We start from the raw sequence: 17298 nt of genomic DNA, 5'->3' as shown, positions 1-17298 counted from the left end.
CCCTCGCAAAGTTTCTTGCATGCCTGCTGTGCCCTCTGGCACCAGGGGCAAGACATGGATTTGGTGAGCTCTAGGTCTCGTCCATCTCCACATTCCTGCATTTTTGACTCTGGTCAGAATTCAAAAATTCAAAAATGTGATAGCAACACCCCAAATTTGGCATGTCACAGCTGAGAGCCTTCACCTGCACTCACCATGTCAGCCACTTTCCTTTGTTAGCAGTGAGACAGTGAGTTGGTTAAGTCCAGTGCACAAATTCCCAGGTGCCTGCAATGCATTATATATATCCAGTCAGACTGCATGTATTAATTTCTCCCTGAGAAATTGTATGTTAAGTATGTGAAAGTCACTTCTTCCAAGTCCAGTGTTCTAGGCTTGTTTTCAGGAGACTCCTTTGCATCCATTCTTCTATCAGTTCATCAAGCCACCCACACACAGCACTGTTCTCCCTCCACAGGCTGTGACAGTGAGAGACAGGGGTAAGGTTTGACCAAGAGGTGTTAAACAGACCTGACAATTTGTGTGCTCTTGTAGGAAATCTTGAACTTCAGTAGCACCTGGGTCTTTCTCCCAGTGATCTTCTCGAAGCTGTCATGTTTGAATTGTCCTGGAGATGTTCAGTGTCTCTCTCTTATGTCTTCAGAGCATGTGGGTAGTTGACCCTGTTGAGTAATGTCATCCCATTAGACAGAAACACATGTTTTTTGAGATAAGGATGAGCTGTCTCCCATAAGGTTTGGAATCAGATCTCAGTTGGTCTTTCTGCTACACATTCATCTGGCGTGATTCCCCCCTCCACTGAAATCCTGCAGGGATATATTTCAGTGGGCTAATTATAAATTCCTTCTGTCTTGCAATAGCTGGATACAGCATGCCTGGTGGCATGAACCTCCCCTCCTTCATTCGTGTTGTGCACCTCTCTTGCTGCAGGCAAAAGTAATTTCCCCAGCCTGGAAATGTGATTTAATTTGACCTTGTTCACACAGGTTCTGCATCTTTTACATTCCCACCCCCAATGATAAAACAGGTTCAGAGGAAATTGCAATGATTCACAGTGATGCTCTGCCTCAGCCTCCAATTCTTCTTGTTCCTTCCTCTCCCTTCCATCCCTGTTCTGCCTACCCATTACCGCTACAGGGTACTTCTGACTGTAGGTGGAGGATGTATGAGGGATGTAAAGATGTGAAGCCACATCTTTGTCTCATATCTCCTCTGCCAGGAGAGGCAAATTGCCTGTCTTTCCTTATAAGACACTTCAGGAGTGAAAGGAAAAGAAATGGAGAGCAAGAGTGAAGAGGGAGTATTAGCAGAAACAAGGGGAGTGATCTAGCACTCCCAACTGTTTCTGTAGCAGATCCTTACTTGCAGTCCCTCCCTGCCTGGATCCACTCCTTCAGCCATCCACTGCCTGCCCCAAGGCTGCTGTCCTAAACTGCACAGTCCTACTGTCCCATGGCTGCTGTGTCCAGTCTTCCCATTTACTCTTCCTTGAGATGGTAAGAATAAATTCTCCAACTTAAATACCTCAGTCCTGGACTCCTAGTGGTCCTGTTTAGAGGAACATCTGAAATCATGGCACACCCCCTGTGCAGATTCAGAAGGTCTTGTTCGTGGGATTCTCCCTCCCTTGTCTGGTATTTGATGCTCAGCAGTGAGACACAATGGTGAGCTTCTCTAGAAGACAGTCTCTCTAGCTGTGCCAGAGGAGTGTTAATAATAGAGCTGCTACTTTGCAGAGTCCCAGAGCATATAAGATGGTTGGGAGGCACATTGTGGCTGTGCAGTGACTGCCTCCACTAGTAAACTTGGGGACAGCAAGCCTTTTTACACCAGCTCACAGAAGCTGTAAACCATGACAAGGTACTGGCTATCCATAGCAATAAGCTGCTGAGCACTAGGGAAGCATGCTTACAGGATTTTTCCAGTAATAGGGATGGCATCAATTGTCAGCAAAGCAGACAATCTGGCTGCATGTGTCATTCAGACTTCTTAATGCTCTGCTTCTTACCTGCTGGCTTTCCCTTTTGTGATGAACTGTTACCAAAACCTTGGGAAACCTGCTGGGTCCAGTGCCAAATTGTGTGGATCCTTTCCCTACAAATGCAGAAGATTTAGTCTCATTTTAGGTGTGTGGGACTGCTATTCTCACAGGAAGTTTCTGAAGGGGATGAGAAATGTTTGAGATCCCTTAAGATGTCAGGGCTATATTTAATATTGCAGTAGCTTTATCTAGTGAAGCTCATACTTGTTCTTTCTGTTTATACCTCACTTCAGCAATTCACATGAAATGGAATATGGCCTAAACAGATAATTTCTAACCGTAGGTTGTAGTGGGGTATCTTGGGCCAGACAGGAAGAATCACAAGTGGTCTCAAAACTGCTGGTAGCTGCAAGTGTTGAATATTGAGCTTTTGCACTAAGAAGAGGCTGGGAAGGGGTAGGATGGAGGAGAAGGAGAGTATGTCCTCTCATCAGCAGTTGGGAAACAGCTGCCACAGGACAGCTGGACACCACAGTGGATAAAGGACAAAACATTTGCATGTTTTGCATGGGTACAGACCCATAAAGAGTAGGAGGATTTTGACCTGGAGTGAGTTCCTCCAGGGTGCAGACTTCAAAGCTCAAAGGTTCAAGTCTCAGCATGTGGTGGGTTATCTGCATGTTGGCAGGCTGACCAGGGAATCAGTCCAGGGGATGGAACAGATTTACTGCTCTCCATCAGCTCAACACTTTCTACCTACCAAAGAGAGATGCCTTGTTCCCTGGAGCCATCAAAATGCTGGCTTGTGCCTCTCACATGAAGATAAAGGTCCACACGGAGCAGTCTGGTCTGAAAACCCACAGCCTGACTTTAAGAAGAGTCAGTAGGAGCTCATTCCCAGTGAACTGGGTGTTTGCAGGGCACAGTGCAAGTCTCAGTGAGATCCAAGCACTGCCCACTGCCGCGTAATGTTGTTGTGAGTAAGAGACTCATATAAGCCATCCATGGTTTCTATTAATTTTCTGCCACCCCCCCAGGCAGCTTGTGTGAGGTTGAGCAAGTCGCTTGCTCTCTTTGACTGCAACTAAACTTATCTTCATTATTGCACATTTTGGCTCACTTTCATCCTCTTCTATTGTGGGGAGTTTGCCTCCAACCCTGATCCTCAAGCAGGGATGAGCATGCTGATGCTCCTTCCATCCTCTCACTGTCTCGTGTCTATTTAAACTGTAATGTTTTAGGAGCAGGGACATTAACCCTCATCTGGATTAGCATTGCTCTAATGTAAATAATATTAGTTACATTATAGATGTTTCTGTAATTAGAGTTCCTGTTTCTATAGGCATTTAAACACCTCGTCTCCTCATTTGACAGTTATGCTATTTGATTTGTGTTCTCCTGATGTGGAGATCAGTACAAAAAGCCTTTTATCTCTTCTGATGAGCAGGTCTAGACTATGATTGGATTTGATTTTTTTAGAACTGTGTGTAGGGAGGAGCCCACAGATACCAGGTATGATGTGTGTAAGGTGGGATACAGCCATGGAATTTAAATGGAGATTAAATAACATGCTAAGAAGCAGGGCTTTAGTCAGTAGAGGTTTTTTCAAGGAGCATGAGGTAAGGACAAATCTTTTCAAAAGCAGGGGTGAAAAAAGAGCTGGCCTAGCTGGCAAACCCTTGGAAAAATTGGTGTCCCTGTCTCCATTTGCCTGCATTTTGAGTGGGACACAACAGTATTTGCTGGTACTCTGAGGGAAGCCCACTCATGAAAAGGTTTACCAGAGATGATTTTATCAGAGATGCTTGCCTTAGCAGATGGCTGTATGCTTTAAATTTAAACAGAGAGACATAAATAGTAGAAAAGAAAAGAAGGTAATAAGAAAAATATTAAACTGCCCAGTGCAAATCCTTGGGGAACTTCTATTGCAATAACTGACCTCCCATATAGCACCATTTATTTCATACACTGGCAGCTTTATAGGTGCTTGTACAGCTACAGACGAACACCAATTTGCCAGTGCAGTTTGTTTTGATAACTGTTGTTTTCAATAAATCTATATTAAAATCAAAGGGAAAATTAAATAGACTGAAGTCCGTGGCACTAGAGATAAGGTAGCACATTACTACACTGGCCTCCAGCTGGAGGAGCTTTCCCTACCATCCAGTGTGGGTCACAGGTGTGATAAATTTCAGTGGTCTCAGCTGTGCTTTCTGATGGCAGCCAATGTGAGTGAGAATTTGGGGAGGGGGGGGGAAATTTTGATATTTCCAAGGTCAGTTACTTTCAGGCTGTAGCAAAGGAGGAGGTTGGAGGAGGATGCACCACTCACTTTCACAGGCTCTTTCTCTTGGGTTCCAAGGACAATTGCAAGCATAGAGGTCAAGGTCTCCAGCCTTTGAACTCCATACTGTGTCTTTCAGAAGCCCTTAGGTGCTCCCACTCCTGTGACAATCTACACAGCTGGTACCTGAAAGCAGCAGGAGAAGCAGGATCTGTGGCAAGTGGGATTTCTGTGTCTTAGATTTTTCTGGACATGGCAAGTCCTTCTCCTCTCTACCTCTGGCAGACAAGGTCCCTCCTGCAGCATTAGGGGAAGTGCTGATGGAAGAGAGGGAGGAGAGAAGAGAGAATAGAAACTCCAGGAGAGTGCTGAGAAGGAAGGAAAGAAGAAAGAGAGGAAGGAAGGAGTGAGCTAGGGGAAATGATGGGAGGAAGAGAGAGGCTGGAAAAGGAAGGAGGGTCTCCAAACACTGGAGAGGAAAGACAAAGAGGCAGAAAATAGAATAAATAGACTGGGAAAATTAAAGCAGTGTAGGCAGAAGGTATGTGAGGGCAAGGGTCTGGCTCCCAGACCAGGCAGCAACCCCCTACTCCCCTCCCTGGTGAATTTAGCTGTCCATTGGAGGTGTGTGTTTCTGGAGATAAAGGTGAGACATAAACTTGGTGAAAGGAGCTTTAGTCAGGAGTTTAGGAACTACTTCAAAGACTTGGCCTCTGGACACTTGGAGCAGCAGGGGCTAGAGCTATCCAAGTAATTATTTGGTTTCAAAGGGGCAGTTTAGAGGAATGTTGAATCCAGGAAGCTTTCCATAGCACAAAGCAACACAACTGAGTCCAAATAAATAATGAACCTAAGAGATTTCATTGTAGAGCTAGCAATTTTTTTTCCAACAGACCAATTTTCTACCAGAAAACACTAATTGGAGTAACTGGGAACATTTACTAGAGTGTATCAACATTACCCAAGCTTTTGCTGAAAAATTATTAAAAATATTCATATGTGGGGGTTTATCTTTTTTTCCCCCTCATCTCCTTCTGACAGTATTGTTTTATTCCTGTTAGACATTTATACCCCATTTGGTCCAAGCATTTGGCCTAAAACATGGGATCTCTTGAGCTGGGGGAAAACCAGGTGCTCTCTGGGTCAAATATTTTTCCTTTGTGAAGCTTTGCTTCTCTGCCCACAGCAAAAATCAAACCACGAGTGATGACAGGTTTGTGTCAGGCCCTTTGCCTGCCAGCCATCAGACCTAGAGCTAGTTCAGGTTTTTCAGGAACAGCCATGTGTCCCTGGGGTTGTTCAGACTGTGCCAGGCACTTCTCCCCCTGCTCTGGTCTCTTACGTCCATCTTTTAAAAGCGCATTTGAAAAATAATTGTTAAAACTCGTTGCCCCAGCTTAGGGCAGGGATCCTTGCTGTTCCTGATATTGAGTTTCACAAAGACATTTAGCTGGTTTAATAGGAAGCTTTAAAAAGGGTGGGGATTATGCCTGTCAATGTAATGTACAGTATGAGGAAAGGAAACAGTGTGGTGTAATGAATGGTTTGGGCTTCTAGAATGATGTAATAATAAAACAAAAGAAATGTCAAAGTGGTAAAGTGAAAAGAAATACACTGTTTTTATTTGGGAATATGTCATTAAACAACAACAAAAAAATCTGAGCACTAAACTTTTTGTCCCAGCTTAGGTCAAAAATCATATTTTTGAAACCTCAGAATTTCTCAAGGGACACAAATTCCTCTGTTATTATTTTTGGCCAGCTGTCTTCCATATGACTGCCCGTGAAAAGTATTTTATCTCAAGTTAAAATCCCACACATAAAAATGTCTCTCTACCTTCCAGCAGGTGTGCTTGTCCTATGGGAAGATTTGCTTTATCAGCAATATGTTCCTCCAGGAGAAATGCTTAATTTTAGATGTTTTTTCCATTTACACTTAGAGTTCAAGACACTTGAGGAGCAGCTCAGTATTGGGTGGCCTGTGCAGGCATCAGAACCCTTCCTTTACACACTGCAACCCTATTAGCTAAAATACTGGCAAAGAGATTTTGGTGAAGTGTTGTTTTTTTTAACGTTGCATTAAAAATGTTTAAAATGTTTTAAAATGTCCCATTTCACTGCTGTTGATGCCCTCACTTTGAAACACAGCTTTCCCATGACAACATAGCTGTAAAACACATTCAACTTTTTCTTTTTTTTTTTCTTTTTTTTTTCTTCTTTTTTTACTAGTTAGCAATGGAGCTTTGCTATAGCTATTAAAATATAAAGAATAAACTGCACCCAATTGCACAATATTTTTTACCAGGGTTAATCCTGAATTTCTTTGTGGATGGCACTGGAATATCAAGATTAAGTATACAGTCCGAGCACAAGGGTTTTACAACGTACAATAATGTAGAAGAGCGTGTATTTCTTTAGCAAATTGACATCACTGTTTGCCCTTCTTTCTTTGTACTTCTTGGGTCTGATTTTTAGGAGCAAGAGTTGGAAAAGGCATGGTAGATGATTCAGTGCAGCTCCCTTGCACTGAAATCACGCTGGCACCAATGGGACATTTTACAGTGCTCTAAGTGGCTGGTTTCATGGTTCCCACTGCTTCTCTCAGAAGGGGATCCCACAGTTTAATGCATCACAGCCTAAATAGGAAATGTCTCCTGATGTTCAGCCTATGTTTTCCTTTTGACAAATATCTCATGGAAATCCTTTGCTGATGGGTCATTTTATTTTGTGTTTTGGTGCTGATGCTTTCCTGACACATGTAGTTTTTCTGCTCATCCCATGTGCAAAGTAGGAGTGAGGGGGAAAAGCTGGATTCACTGGCACTCCCACAAAGGGGAAGAGCACTGATTTACAGCCTGAGCAACACAGTTTATGTTTGCTTTGCATTTCACTGCATCCTCTTGCACTCACAATTAAAGTGAGATTTTTTGGACACAGGACCAGCCTGTCTGACTGGGTTTGTGTGCTCAGTCAATATAAGGTCCAGCAGAGACTATTCTGACCATTCCAGCAACGCACAGACTACAGAAATGGAATAAAATAAATAATAAAATAAAGAAATGAAATGCTCCCAATGCATCGAACCCCAGAAATTTGCTCAAATTGATGCAGATCTCCTATGGAGACATCTCATCCTGGTGGGAAATGTCCAAGACTCCCTTGTCCTCTGCTAACATAGCCCAGTCAACGGCCACTTTCTGATGCCATGCAATGTTTTTCTAATGCACTTTATTTCCTAGCCTGCCAAAGGCTGTCCCTCTCACCTCTGTTTTAACTGGAAAAGGATTTCCACCCCATGGCCCTGATTCTGGCTGAATTAATGGTTTTTGAACTGAATCAGCACATTTGAAGTTAAAACAGATCCCCACTGAGTCTGTACATTTTTATTACTGCGCAAGGAGTGCTTAGGAAAATAAAAGGAATGAGAAAGCCCTGAGAGTGGACCACCCTGTTGAGGGGGGAAACGTAGAAATCAAGCATGTTTATATGAGTGATATTTATAAGGTCAAATGACATATATTGTACAAGGCCTTGGAGCACAGCTCAGGAATACCACATACCAGTCTGGGCATTCAAGCTCAAGAAAATTTAACTGAAACTGAAGCAGGTGCAGAGGAGGTCTGCTAAGATGGAGTGGGAAATGGAAAGATAAGATGCTAAGGAGACACAGAAAAAAATGTCTTGTTTAGACCACCAAAGCAAAGATGTCAAAAATGGGATCTGAGAGCTGCCTATGAATACACCAGGAGAGGGAAAGAAACCAAAAAGTTAAATCAAATTATCATTTTTCCAGAAAAAATTAGAGTAAACTAGCTAAAAATACATTTTATCTGGGAATTAGAGGTTTTCCCATCTATCAGGTAGAGAAAAGCTGAAGAAGTCTTCTACTTGGGTTAGCATAGCCAAGTAAAAAGACATATTTGAAGATTGAGGTTGATAAATTGGGATGTTGGAGAGGAAATTGTATTACAAGGTAGAGGAGAATGGCTCAGTATCCCTGGGACTTCTTTCCTGACCAATACTCCTACCTGTGGATTGCTTTTATTATCTGAAATATTCTTTTGCCTTTCCTTTGCTAAGGACATCAGCACTTTTAAAATCTCCTGTCATTGTCATCCAAGAGCCCCCTGCTGCATCTGCAAAGCTCTGAGCCCCACAGAACTGCTGCTGCTCCCAAATTCATCAAGGGGGTCACTGTCAAACAATGAGACACACTTGCTCCCACGGGGTTTGAATGAGCTGCTTTCTTTCAAAACACCCTTTAATTGACAGCCAGAAATAGCTTTCCATGATGACAGGCTGTCATTAATATCATTCACCAGAATGATACCCCAGTGATAGTCTCTGTGTTTAGAGGAAAAGGGAGAGAGAAATCCTCTGCAAACAAATGTTTCAACAGAATACATGAACTGAGCTGTGGTTTCAAGAATGACAACATGAATATAAAATTGTACATTGTGAATATTAGTATTCCCTTAAATATGTACTCACGTTGGTTAATGAGTCCCACTGGTGGCGTTAGTAACTGAAGGATTTGGGTTGGCACGTTATTAACTTGTTAAGTAGAAAACAGTGATACAAAACTACTTGTCATGTGTATTATAAGACATTTAAAAGTTTCACTCAGCATAAGCAGCTGAACAGTATTAAAGGAGCTGCCTTTAAAACAATCTGATGTTTCTTTGTGCCATAATAATGTAAAATCCTATTACTTTGAAAGGAACCCTCATGGACCCTTGGGAGGGAGGCACTGGGAAAAGGGCTGGGGAATGTCTCTCCTTCTCTGTGCTGACTCAGCAGCAGGCAGAGACCTGATAGTTCATCTTGGGTTAGGATATGCTCAGCCCTGTCTTCACACACAGGATCCCTTGCAGCTCCCACATGGGCTTGGGGGGGTTTATTCTGTATTTTCTGCTTTACCCTGCCCCACTGGTTTGCTGCTTTCTAATCGAGCTCATCCATCAGCCCAGTGGTGGTTTAACATCTGTGCTAAATGAAATGATGCTTTGTTAAGAAACTGTTGAACTTCAGGTAACTGTAGACTAGGTTGCTGCATCTGCTGGCAGCAGCAGAGGGATCCAGCCATAGGAAAGAAGGTCACAGCTATAATCTGAGCTGACTTCCACCCAAGGTTTGAAGATAGTCCTTCATGTAAATTAGGACAGAGCAGACACAGGCCCAGCATGGACCCTATTTCCTACAGGCTTCTTCAAGGCATCTCAAAATCTCTAAAGTAGGGCAAGCAATTAAGACACCAGAGTGACTCCTGAAACATGCTCACTTGCTCTAGGATAGAGTTGGTCCTGAGGCAATGGGGTCACAGGACTGACATGGGCTGTGCTACCTGGAATAAATAAGGTGGCCCTAATGAGCAACTATGAGCCCTTTTGACCAGTGTTCCCCACCTGCATGACCCAGTTTGTCAGCATTCCTTGCCTAGGGCCCACAGCAATTGAGCGCTTTTACTGGCAGAGTCCCTTGGGGAGGGGAGCTGTTCCCAGTGAGGATGCTACAGGGGCCATGTGCATTGATGGGCACGCCACAGGATATCTATTGATCACCCTCATTTATTTTTCCAGAAGCCTGGAGTGAGCCAGATTAATCTGTAGGTGACATTTTCAGTGGCCTGCAGTGCTCATTTGAGGCATGCACGCCCACATAAGACAGGCTCAGACATGAACGATACAGAAACAGTGACAATATTTCATAAAACATGGATCTCTTTGAACTGGTTTGGGTGCTGATAGTTGTGCCAGAAAAAAGGCCCTTCTTTGAAACTGCAGCTGCTGGAGGGAATCTCATGGCTGTCCTGCAGTCTTTGGTGGACAACTTGTATGGGTCTTACAAAGGTCACAGAGGCTGGCAGAAGCCAAGGTGTGGGCCCCAGTTACTGCAGATAACTCAGCCGGGAAAATGGGTTTTCCCAAAAAACCTGGGCAAGAGGAAATCTGCCTGCTGTACTGCCTGGGAAACCTGGGAAACAGCACGAGGCTTGGCTGATGAAAAAAGGATATGCACATACCTGTGAGTCATTCATCGTTTGTCTAGACCAAAGAATTACTTTTTAATTCAAGATGCAGAGGTCAGCAAAGGCCTCTTCTCTTTCATCCTCTTAGAAACACAGGCAGGCTGTGAGCCCTAAATTTCAAGCTTTGGGGCTGCAGTGTAATTTCAGCCAGTTCCCATCCCTGCCAAGGGAAGGCCAAGGACATATTGCTCAAAGAATACCACAGTGCAAAGGCCTTCAATTCGCTCTGCTGGGCTCCTGGCAAACCATACGTCAGTCACCAAAGGTTTGACAAATCACAGCAATAGAGCTAAGCTTAGAAGTAAATTTCACATTATCCTTGCTTATGTGGGTGGGAAGCTGAGAGATGCCAAATCTAAGACGGCTTAAAGGAATTCTTACTATTATTAAATGGTTTGCTGTTGGTATTTTTAGAGTTCTGACATGATACTTTCATGGTTCAGGCCTCTCAATTTCAAGGCCGCATACAAACAGAGGAAAGAAGAAATCCAGCCTGAAGAGCCAGCAACTCAATTACAGGCAGGAGAACCAGGCAGATTCAGTCAGGCAGCCAGTCTACCTTCTGTGGAGCATCAGTCAGAGATCTCTGCACTCTGGTACTTATCTGTGTCTGATATTTAAGACATGGAGCCAGAGAATGGCTTAAGGAATGATTTGAAGAGGAGAGCAGGATGACAGGTAGGGCTGCTCCTGCCTGCAGGCAAAGGATGGGTAAGGCAGCCTCTGGAGCCCCTCACAGTCCTATTTGCATGAGTCAGTGCTCTGAGTTTGCTCATCACACATATGAGGAGTATCAGGGGCGTGCAAAGCAGCTGCTGGCTTGAAGTGTGGAGGTGTGAGTTAATGTGAGAAGCAAGGAAGGAAGCACTGCAGGGAATGGCCCCAGCTAGAACGCTTGTCATTGCAGCTGAGATTCCAAGAGTTAAGGATGTGTCAGGAGGCTAAAGATTTGGAGAATCACAGAATTGTTAGGGTTGGAAGGGATCTCTGGAGATCATCCAGCCCAGCCCCATTGCCTAGGCAGGGTCACCACAGCAGGTGACAGAGGAACGCTTCCAGGTCTCCAGAGAGGGAAAACCCATGGCTCCCTGTGCAGCCGTTCCAGTGCTCCTTGGCAGGCTGTCCCGCAGCAGCACAGCGCTGGCTGCTCCTGCGCCGCTGGCAGGGATGGGGGCTCAGAGCCCTCGCAGAGTGCGACATGTCCTGACATGCCCTGGCTCAGGGTGCCAGCCATGGGAGTGGGGAGGGGCTGCCACAGCTCAGGGGTGTCAAGCAACGACCAGGCACAGCTCAGACACAGGTTTAGGATAAGAGATGTGACTGAACATAGAAGCATGGGGGCATCAGGAGCTGGGGGAAGCGTCCTGGGGACGCGGTGGGATGGCCCTTGAGGACACAGGGCAGGTAAGTGGTGGCCCCGGGGTAGACGAGGAGTCGGGTCCGCAGGGAGAGGATGAGATTCCCCTGGCACGGGGGGGTTGAGATCGGCGCCCGGGGACCCGGCGGGGCCGGCGCGGCATCGCACCGCGGCCACGCGGCGGGGCCGGCCGGAGAGAACTACAGCCCCCAGCGTGCCCCGCGGGGCGGGGCGCGGCGCGCGCCTGCGCGAGGGGGCGCGGCGGGTCGGAAGCCCCGCCCCCGGCGGCGGCGGGCGGCGCTGCGGTTGGGCGGCGGCGCTGCCGCTCAGCGCGGGGTCGGGGGTCAGAGTGCGGGCGGTGAGTGGCGGTGCCGGGCACTCGTGGTGCGGAGTGCGGGGCGCGGGGCCCGGCCGGGCCGGGGCGGCTCCGCCGCGGGGGTGGTGCGGGAGGCGGGCGGTGGCTCGGCCCGGCCCCGCGGGGCTCGGCCGGCGCGGGGGGCCCCGCAGGCCTGGCGGAGCCGTGGGGCCGCCGTGGCCCGGGGCGGGGGCTGGAGGCCCGGCGCGGAGCGGGGGCGCGGCCCGGCCCCCCGCGGCGGCGGAGCTCGAACTGGGGGCGTGGGGCGGGGGTGCCGGTGGGGACCGGGGGCGGCCCCGGCCCCAGGGGAGGGCGCGGGGCGGCGGCGCCTCGTCTGCTCGACGCCCGGGTTGCCGGGCCCTCCGCGCCCCGGCGCGGCCCTGAGGGGAGATCCTGGGGGTGGCTGTGGCAGCAGTCCCCCGGATCCAGCTGGAGCGGGATCAGCTGCTTTCAGGGCTTGGGGAAGGGAAACAGCCCGTCTGCCCGGGGGTGGGCACGGGCTGAGCTGGAGAGCAGCAGCAGCAAGGATTCTTCTATGTTTTGGGATGTGGAGGTTCATAGATGGAGGTAATGAGGGAGGTAGGAGGTTTGTTGGGGGTTTTTTTTCCTGTATTTTTTACTCTGTGAGATTGAACTGATCACCTGTCTCGGATCTTGAGAGTGAAGTAAACTTGAGAAAGCTTAGGAGTGCAGGCTGTTTACTTGTTTCCTAAGTGGCAGTAGGAATTTCTTCTCTTTTTCTTTTCTTGCTGCTGTGCTGTTACAGGTGTTTCTTCCAAACTCAGACGTATGAAGAGATGTTGTCATTTACTGCTTATGTTCTGTCTTTTACAAGTCCTGTGTCTAGTGGATTTACGTGGTCATTGCTGGCCTGTTTGCTAATAAGTGTGACATTTGTTTTGCTACTTCTTTACTTATCTAGTTTCTTTACTGAGCCTTTGGTTCTAGAGATGGTGGATTGACAGCTGCTGTTTAGTCTGAACTCTTGATATTCTTTCAGCTGTGATGCAAGGGACCAGCAAGTTTTCTAATATGTTAATGCTTGCACGGTGTGTCAGGAAGGATGAGGTATACAGGGCTCCAGGAAGGTACAACTCCAAAGCACTTGTCGCATCAGATGCTGTTAACACCTGTTTGATGATTTTATGTGATTTATTTCTAATGGTAACTTGAATTTATTTTGTCCAGTAGTGTCTTTTTGCAATATTGTAGCATCTCATATCACTTGATATTAAAGCTGATGTTTGAACTTCTTTCTGAGAATGAATTATTTTGAAATTCAGTAGTATGCTAGAAGTCCAGTAGATTAGTCCCCACTGTATAAACTTGGGAAATTTGATTTCAGATATTTTTGTTTCCATTTTGAAGCACTGAATTCTGCCCTTTGCAACTGAATTTTCACATTAATTTACACTGTGGACTAAATGCTTGTTTTGTTTCAAAGAGTGGCCCTGTGGCCCTTTTATGCATCTTGTTCATCTCAAACTTTGGGTTGCTCTACGTGAATAGTGTGTTTGGCTTGGGTTTTTTTGGGTTTTTTTTGGTGAAGTTAGTGTGTCTAGACAGATTTGAGTGGTACCAAAATTCAAAAGAAGAAAGTGATTAAAGCCTTTAAAAATTGCCTTGCGCCTGATGCTAAACAAAGAAGACCTTGGATTGAATAAACACTGATAGGATGTAAAGTTTCTGTTCTGCACTTGAAAGATACTTCAGTTTGCTTTCTTTAGAGGGCCTGAGTACAGCTGTTTGGGTGCTTATCTTGTTTTGATTCTGTTAACTTTGGTAGGCCTTGATATGATTTTTTTTTTTTTTTAACCCCTTAAATTTTGGAAATAAGAGTTCTGCAAGATACTTAAGTGTGTAAAGTATTTGCATTTTACCTTGTGTCTGTGTCAGTCCTGTGGCCCTCTGCAGTAGAGGGCCCCAAGGCTGTGGACTGCAGGTATGGTGACATCCAGGTAAATGGTGCAGGACTGCCCAGTGTGCCTGGGCTTACAGGAGAGCATGGAAGGCTTTTGTCACAAGTCTGGCTTGGATCTGAAGCAGGTATTTTTGCTAGAAATGGTCCTGCTGAGACTCCTGGTGTTTCACTCTAGTAGTGATGAGCTAACATACCAGTATGGTGCTATGGGGCAAGCAGGGCAATAAAGGAAGAACTGGACAAGTTGAGGCTCTTTAGATATAACCTAGAGCAGAGGTGCTGGCTGTGCTAGGGACCATTTGGAGCATTTCCTTTCCCTAAGAGGAGTTATATCAGCTGGCCTGAGGCCAGCTGAAAAGTTATTTTCTTCCTAGATGTGTTGAGTAGGTAAACATACTTCCAACCAAAAAAAAATTTTTTTTTTAAATTTCAGCTGTATTTGTTACAATCTTTTTTTCTTTTTCTTTTTTTCTTTCCTGTGATTGAATATTAGAGCCAACATCTTCCCTGGCAGATTTTCTGGGCTGAGACTGGGTTGTATGGAAACCATACCCCACTGTAGCTGCTACCCTGCTTGGAGCCTTTGCCAGTGTACCAAGACAGAGCTTTGCCAGAGCACTGGCTTTCTGTTAACACTTCTGGAGCTCATTTGTGAAGATCACAAGTTACCAGTGTATTGAGCAATGCAAATCTTGTTTTCCCAAATCCAGGCTGAAATTCATTTGGCACTCTCAGGTGTTAACCTTCCTTTTTCAGATAACGAAGATGTGCAGCTGTATAAGTGGTTTGAACAACTGTGGCATTCATGTGTATGGAAATGAAGTAATTATGCATGCCAGATTCCATTAAACAAAGGGTGGCCTACTATGTCTCCTTTCCACTAAATTAGGCCAATATGCAATAGTAGCTTTTACTGACTGTAGTAGCTACAAATCTCTAGCTCTTGGCACTGGGAGCTGTGCTGAGGATTGAGAGCACAGAAGTGCCATAAATTTCAGAAGTTATCTCAGAGACCAGGGCTGGGAAAGTTTCAATGAAAACTAAGACATGTTATTTTTTTGACAGCAAATAGACTGACCATTGTAATGAGCTGTCTGAAGGTAGAGGGGAACCTCCATTCTTCATGCTGCAATTCATGGCCAGAAACTTTTTTGAAAGACGTTCAAGCCTTTGAGCTCGACTAAGGAGATGGAAACTTTAGGGCCAGCATTACATGAGGTTGAGACAGGATGCTGTGGTGGACTTTGTGAATTCAAGTTTAATGTGTCTATGCTGCTAGAGCCGAGATAACTTCTCCATTCTCTGCAAAGTGCTGCGTCGTCCCAGCTGTCTCTGTCCTGGCCTGAGTACATGGTTTGGTGAGTGGCTGAGCTGACCAACAGCCCCAGGGGCTCATCTCCTTCCTGCTTTTACCAGTGTAGGCCCATCCTCTTCTTTGAGCTTTGGTATTCATCCAGCCTGGCCCTGAGCTGATTCGTCTCACTAAACCAGCCAGAAACTATCTTGTTTTAATTGTGTTTTATTCTGGCTGTGTTAGTCCTTTTATAGGTTCCTGTGGTTGAATCGGCTCACAGAAGGGCCAGACAAGTTCAGGAACTGGTGTAATGTAATCAGCAGGAAAGTAAGACTGAGAGGGAAGGACAGGCCTGCCTCCTTTTGGCCTCCCAGAACCATTGGCTTGGTTAGTCTTATTTTGTGTAGTTTCACACTGGTGTGTTTTCTTATGGCTCCCAGGCAGATGCAGGAGACTGGACTAGAGGATTTTTGGTCTGATCCTGTGAAACTGTTCTTTTCCTTAATAGCAAATCTGTTCTTCCTCTTTGGCTTTTGCTGTATGTGTCCCTGTTATTGCTTCTTTGTTTTAATTTTTGTTCTTTCCTTTCTCTACGTTTCTTCTAAGTGACCAGTCCTTTGCTGTGTGGAACTTCTTCAGACTCCAGCTTAGACCCGTTTGCTCATCTGCAGTTACTCTTGGAGAAGGTTTAAAAATACACAGCAAAGCCTGTCTTAGGAGACCAGTCAAGGAGCTGACGAAAGTGGGTTGCCTAGCAGAGGTGGCCTAATAAAATTGGAGTGGAATTGTACTGTGCATCTCTGGGACGGCTTCTGGGTGGTCTGTTGAGACAAATTCGTGTCCTGCTGGTGTGGAGTCTCATGTGGGTTACACTGTGTTGTCAAGTGAACTGAGATATGTTTGTTTCCCAGCTTTGTAGGGTGCCATAGCTCCAGCAAGTGCTTCCCTAAGTAATCAGCGCCTTCGGCCTTGCACATTGTGATCTCACAAGCCATCGCGTCTGTGATGTCACAATGGAAGAGATTCTGGTGCTCTGACATGTGTGGTCGTGCCTTTGACAAATCAGCCAAGGAATCCAGCGGCAAGAATGAGCTCAAGAAATGGGAGAGACCTTCCTTAACACAAGAGTGCCCTCCATCCTTTAGGCAGCCTTTTCCATGTTCACTTATCTCTTCCACAATGACCATACAGAGGGAACCAGTGCCTGTATAGGGTGAATTATTTTTTTCAGTTGACCTACCAAGATGCATGTTTCTCCCAGATGAGCAGTTGCCCAACTCTCCTCCTGTATCCCTCATTCTTTTCTGTTGTTCCCCTCACTTGTATTGCTTCTAATTTTAGACTGTAAGTTCTTGAGAACAGGGACCACCTTATCAGTAGTGGGAAGAGCCTGAGTGTGATTGTTGAGTACTGTAAAAACAAAATGATAAATGCCAAGTTGTATCTGAGCTGAGTAATGATGGGGCAGCATATAGACATGCCACGACTTTCCAGATTTTCCAAAACACAGGCATGGTTGTCTAGCAGTGCCGGAGACAAACCCAGCCAAACGTGAAGGGAGTGCAGCCATGAAGTGTACTGTTCTTATGTTCAAGTGATGATACTGTGAGGTTAACAAATTAAAGAAAGAAGCAAATTTACCTGTCTAAAATTGTGTTACTTTATTAAACAGTTCTAAAAGCTTTGTCTTTTGTTATTTGTTTTACTTTATGTTGGTTGGGCTTTTTTGCAAGTTTGAGTGGTGAGAGTGGGTAAGCTAGTCTTGTTCATAGTCTCTTGTTTCCTGCGTCACAGGCTAGCCAGGTGCTGTCATTTTTGGACTGTAGTTCATCTAATGAAATATTTGGGTTTAGGTTAAGGTTGATTAAAAACCACCCTAAGTTATCTCTATTGTTCTTCAGTTATATCTTCACTCAAGTGAAATATGGGTTCACATTTGACCTCTCAGTATGCATTTGAACAGCTACCAAAATTGCAGTCCTGCATTTTTTGTTATACTGTGTTCCAGGTGTTGTTAAATATATGCAGTTTTGTTCTACAGAAAGCATCTCTGTTACCAATAAAATAGACACACCTGAC

At 45.5% G+C, this 17298-nt stretch overlaps 2 protein-coding genes across 4 annotated transcripts in view; one reads left to right on the top strand and one right to left on the bottom strand.

Moving 5' to 3' along the window:
* Positions 1 to 17298, bottom strand: part of RPS8 (ribosomal protein S8) — a 301449-nt gene that overhangs the window by 265779 nt on the left and 18372 nt on the right. The gene's annotated exons all lie outside the window — the stretch shown is intronic.
* The window catches only part of ERI3 (ERI1 exoribonuclease family member 3), a 129533-nt gene continuing 124153 nt past the window's right edge, over positions 11919 to 17298 (top strand). The window contains exon 1 of one of the 3 annotated variants that reach the window (XM_056497123.1): positions 11919 to 12007. The gene's annotated coding sequence lies outside the window, so the exon portion shown is untranslated. The other 2 variants (XM_056497125.1, XM_056497124.1) reach the window with 2 other exon arrangements.

The sequence above is a fragment of the Oenanthe melanoleuca genome, chromosome 8 (genome assembly GCF_029582105.1).
Source record: "Oenanthe melanoleuca isolate GR-GAL-2019-014 chromosome 8, OMel1.0, whole genome shotgun sequence".
NCBI classification, from domain to species: Eukaryota; Metazoa; Chordata; class Aves; order Passeriformes; family Muscicapidae; genus Oenanthe; species Oenanthe melanoleuca.
Note: the sequence above shows the minus strand (reverse complement) of the source record. Positions and strands in the feature narration are given on the sequence as shown.